The 5,711-nt window shown below is 35.9% G+C and overlaps 1 long non-coding RNA gene across 1 annotated transcript; it reads right to left on the reverse strand.

Moving 5' to 3' along the window:
- Positions 1–455: 455 nt before the first annotated feature.
- LOC133208280 (uncharacterized) lies at positions 456–3,135 on the reverse strand. Its single transcript, XR_009724314.1, has 2 exons — positions 3,030–3,135; positions 456–757 (listed from the first exon to the last, which is right to left on the reverse strand). It is a non-coding gene; the product is annotated as an uncharacterized LOC133208280 (long non-coding RNA).
- Positions 3,136–5,711: the final 2,576 nt, after the last annotated feature.

The following is a 5,711-nucleotide window of genomic DNA, read 5'->3' on the forward strand; positions in this document are numbered from 1 at the left end:
ATCAAAGAGCAGAGACAGAAGAGGAGAATAGCAACAGAGCCCAGAAACACTTCTTTCAGAAATTCGCATCAGGAAATGTAAAGATACAAAAGCAGTGCAGAGAAAACAAGAAAAAAAAAAAGAGTACAGATAATGTTTTCCTGAGCTCTTCTTAGTTCTGATGTTTTTCTTAGTTCTTTCAGGCTGCAAAGCTTCAAAATAAAGGCTTTACAGATTTAACATAGAGCTGCAACATTAGACTCCCTTCAGTGCTTGTAGAACAATGTAAGTAGTACAGACCATAAAGAAATGTTATATCAAAGTATTTATTTTATGACTATATAAATAGTTCCAAAGCAAAAATAATAGGACTGGAAGGCAGGAGATATGTTAAGGAAACAAAAATTATGCGCTTTGAGGGGTTCCCTTACTGTATAAGGTCTTCTTTTTTGTTTAAATTTTTGATAAGCAAGAACAAAGACTAATAAGAATGGGCAAATTCTGATTCGATCAGCACATCTCAAGTCTTACTGATTTCAGCAAGACAACTGTTACAATAAACACTATCTAGCACTCAGAGTACACAGTTTCCATTTTTAAATCAAGGATGTATTGCCCATCTTGTCATTGCTGGAAAATGCTGAAGATCTGCATGCTTTGATCACATTGAGCAAAACCAGTAAGAATCATTTAAATAGAGATTTATGCCATGGCTAAAGGCTACAGCAATTCTTTTGAATAGTGATTTGGAGGGAAAATGATTCCTCATTCACATGGCCTGAAAAAAGACAGAATCATTATTACTTCTTTTTAACTTTGCCTGATTATATACAAATGGTGGTAACATTCACAGACCAAATTCATAATAACCTGAGAACCTCTTTCAGGTTTAGCAGGAGAATCCAGTTTTTCCACAAAGCCTTCTTAACCTTTGAACAAAAGAAAACGAAATTCACATTTTCAGAGTGTATCTGTCTTCCATGGAGTGTGATCAATGGCTATTTTCTGTAAATCGTTGTTGTAAAAGAGAGTTTTCTAGAAAGGGAAATGGTATGTTGATGTGTGTGTAGGTAATATAATCTTTCCTGAGCACAATTTCAACTTAAGTCACAAAACATCTCTATTAATTTGTGTTTGAATTTAATCTGATGGCTATGTAATATGTTACCTTTCTAGCCTAAGAAGATTGCAAATAAATGGTGGGTCAGTCAGAAGGGATAGACTCTGCTTAAAACAGGGTATAATATTGATCTATTAGATCTGGTTCACTAGAATTTTGGAACATATTTTCACTGGACACATGATTGAGGTATATACCTGAGAAAAAGAGTAGCTAGGGAAATGGAGCTACCTAGCATGAATAAGCATGTAGAAGTTAACCATTTCAAAAAAGCTATGATTGTTAAGTGTACTTAATTTCATCTTATGCAATGGTAAATTTACACTGCATTGAAAGCAGTTCCTAAATCTTTTATACCAAGACTGGTACAATTTAAAATGGAAGTTTGACAGTGGTCAGCAAAGTGACTATATAAAAAGGCTACTTTCCAACAGCCTTCCTCCTGGTCTGTACTGAGTATACATTGAGGTTGCTCTTCCTTTTTCTGTTTTTCTGTGACTAAAATATATTTTTAACCACTTTTAATTCCTGGTAGTTGTGTAGAATCAACACAGCTGTAGGAGAATGAGCTTGATACTTTTCCATTTATGTAAGATAAGCAGATTTATTAGCTAACCTCTCAATCTTTATTATGCATGGTATGGTGTGATCAGGAAAAAAACAGCTTTACTTTAGAACACAGGTTGGGTTTTCAGGATTGGCTGCATTGAAGCCCCTCAAAGGAACAAATATAATATAGAATATCTGAATGACAATGAAAAACGCAACCCTCATTATGCTATTGTTACAGACACTTAAAAGCCATGTTTGGAGCATTTTTCCACATAAGTCTGTTGATAAAAATCCTAGTATTTTATACCTTGAGTGCTTGATTACTGAACTTATCTAATGTATATTTTTTATTAAATACAACCATAATATTTTATATAGTCTTACAAAGCTCAGAAAAAATGACCCAAAAGGAATGGAATTAAGATTTCATTTTTCTAAGCTTTTAAGATTACTCTTCCTTCTTGAGGAAAGTCAGATCAATTACTGAAATATCCCAGATAATTTCAAAACATTCTGGAGAACAGATGTTGACATTAAGAGGACATGATTATCTAAAACATTTAAAATAATATAATCTTCAAAGAGAAGTGAATTTTGGCAGTCTTTTTGAGAAACACAACAAATACCAAATGTGTCAAAAAAAAACCAAAAAAGGCTGAGAATAGTATCTTTTAGTTGTCCGCATAATAATAAAGGGCATTTGATTTACAAGGCAGGAATACCAGGAACATTGATAAAGAATGCAAACAAGGAAACTAGGTACAATGCCTTCCTGGAACCAACGACTAATGACTTAGCTTTACTTGTCTTTGTTTTACATTTTGGGAAAAAGTTGAGCAAAATATCAGTGCTAATATAGACACTGTGGTGCTAAATCAAGTGATCTAACACCTGAATACTTAAACAGATCTGCCAGACTGTATAGCATTAAGTTACATCCTGCAAATGGATACCCAATTGGTAGTGCTATAAACATAAAATGGCCTGGAAACTAAGATTTTGCAAACAACGTACAAGATTTTTATTGAGACAGATAAAGAGTAAAAGAACCAGGAGCTAAACTCGTTTATATCTTGAATAGTGTGCACAAAACTACGTCATATAAATAAGTTCAGACAAGATGGATGAAAAAAAACATGAAACTCCAGCAATGATATGCCTTTCTTCATGATACAATATGTTGGTATCTTCGTTTCTGTTCCCTGACTAGCTACACACCCCAATAATGTAATAGGCAAATTTCCCTGTCTGCAACAGTGTCTCAACAGAGACAGTAGCTGTTATGCATCTTTGTAAAAAGATTTCATACCTTCTGATGAGAAATAGTATACGTGCTAGGTTTTACATTTATTAATTGAATTACAGTGGATAAACCCACACACTGGCCAGGAGAGTTGGCTCTTAAGTATCAGACCCCTTCTGCTTGCCTGCTTTGTGCTAGGGTATGTAGAAGGTACTCTTCAGTGTGTGTGCCTGTGTATATTTGCAATGAGAGAGAGGGACAGAAAGAGAAAGGCAGAATGACTGCGTGCATAATAGATCTCAATGAAAACAAGAGCTAAATTAATCTGGGTTGCCAAGAGACCTAATATTCTATTGTGATCAAAATAATGCCAAAGTAAATAGAGAGGTCAAGCAGCAGCAGCAAAAAATTCATCATCTGTCAGGGTATTAAGATCAAAAATAAACTCTTAGGAATATTGTTTCATAGTGCAGAAGACAGGGTCCAGCCTAAGAGAAAACCAAGACACCTTCTTTGAAAGACGTTGCCACATTTGCAATGTGTTACAATCAGTAAAATAAATAAATTAAAAAAGAATGATTGAATATTAGATGGCAACATGCTGGATCTTCTAATGGTAACAGATTTTTCTTCTTAAAAACTGGACTGATAATTGTTTTACTTTGTGGCACTATTAAGAAGTTCCCTACCATAAAAGAAAGATTAACAATGTGAGAACCCAGAGGGATTAGAGAACCCAGAAAAACTGTAACTGTTTAGAACAAAGATTTGGCAAAACATAATAGTGCCCTGAGGTGTTGGAGCATAAAATGCCTAAAGCATTTGTAACTTGAGAATTGTGACAGGCTCAAGATTTGGAATTACAGAATTGTTAGTGTTGGCAGATTCGTTAGAGGTCAGCTGACTCACAATGGTCTTAATTTTGTTCTTAAAGTGGGATGTGAACAGTTCACAAAGTTCTGTTGATGGAGGAAGAGCCAGATTAGTCAGCTTCCCTGCAATAAAAAGTTACAAGAGAGTAGGGCAGACTGCCCGACCAGCAATTGGGTTGGAATAATAAGCAAATCTGGCTTGTTTCAAAACATCTCGGTACATATTTATACAGTCCAAGCTTGTAACTGTATATGCAGTCAAGAAGCACTCAAACAGCATTTAACTTGCAGCCCAGAACATTCACTTTGACTACATCTGCCAAAAAAGAGTCCATAGAAGTGGTATGCTCTTCAGGACATTATGAGGGTGGCTTGGCTATTATATATTTAGGAGAAAATCTAGAACTTCCTGAAGTAGTCAGTAGTATAAGAGGAAGCTGCTTTTGTCTGGCAGACAATTATGTTCAGTAAATAAAGGAATAGAAAGGTAAGGTATCACATATCTTATTTAAGTTTTACTCCAACTTTATTCAGTTCAGATTTTTATTTTTTTTTTAATTCATCCAAGACTAAATGGTAGGAAAAAGTAAAAACAAATAATGGCAATTAGCACCTCCTTCACAGTTTTTATTTACAAAGCCTCTTATCAATATCACTAATATAGCAGGTGACTGTCCTCCAGATGAAGAAACCAAGTCAGTGAAAAAAACAGGTCTTGATGCTATATGGAGTAAGTATGGATTTAGACTTCATACACAAAAATATATTATTTGAAGTCAATGAAACAAATGTCAGGTGAACAGCTAAACACATGTGCAGTATCGGGGGGGGTGGGGGGTGGTGGTGTTGCTATTTGTCCCAGGTCACAAAAGAATCATTATGAAACAGAATTAGGGCACTGGAGTCTCCCATGCCTCTGCCCTGCGTTGCTAACCACAAATGGAGATTGCACTGTCACATTTCATTCCCAGCAGCTGAAGAACAGATGACTTTCTAAAGCACTGTCCACACCTCTAGCACTTCTAAGGTGACAACCTATGTCAGAACAGCTTTATATTATTTTCCTTCACATGGGCTGCCTCAAAAATTGCTCAACTGATGTTAGCTGAATATTAAACTTTAAAGATAAAAAGGATGAGAATTATGAAGTACAAGTGAAAAATCAGACATACTGTAAGAGTATCTGAAATGATCCCAATAGTAAGGGCGAGGGGTGTGTGTGGAATAACAGAAAAGTTAACCTGCCCTACAGAAGACATGGAGAGAAGGTTCCTGCACCATACAGTGAGCAGGGTAGTGCCCAGACAAGAAACACAAGAAGAAAAAAAAGTTAGTGCAATGCTTTAAAATGAGATCATTGATGATAGTGTAGGACTGAGGCAGACTGACAACACAGGAAAATAGATTTACTTTATTCCAAGGCTGCTTTTTCTACAACGTGTCAGTCCCAAACAGCTGTGTTCTCCACTGATCTCTCAGGAAGTTCCACAAAGACAGATAATTTGATTTAGACTACAGAAAGCCGTGGAGACATGTTCTGTAGAGGAATTACGTGCTGTCAGGATACTGTACAACCTGTAACTTTAACATTCACAGTGATTATGATTCTGTGCTTCAGCTATAGCTCTATTTCTACCGTGGTACTGAAATAACCTGAAAGCTTAAACCTGGAAAACAAATACAAACAGCAAACAATACACCATTATAACACATATCAGAAGTTGTTCTAACATAGTAACAGTCCCTTTCTATCACTGGGGGCATGGGCCTTGGAGGCCAGATTTAAAAGTCCTAGGTATTCTTCAGTTCTCCCTGACTGTTGTATGAAGTATGTGGTACGTACCTGCAATAATAATTCATAATGAACTAACAACATTCATCTAGAAAGGATGGAGCCCAAAGACCACAGCTTCATCTAAAAGCATGGGAAAAACTGTGCAGTGGT

The sequence above is a fragment of the Neopsephotus bourkii genome, unplaced genomic scaffold (assembly GCF_033783945.1).
Source record: "Neopsephotus bourkii isolate Nb327-2 ecotype Australia unplaced genomic scaffold, CSIRO-AGI_Nbou_v1 NB_256, whole genome shotgun sequence".
Lineage (NCBI taxonomy): Eukaryota > Metazoa > Chordata > Aves > Psittaciformes > Psittacidae > Neopsephotus > Neopsephotus bourkii.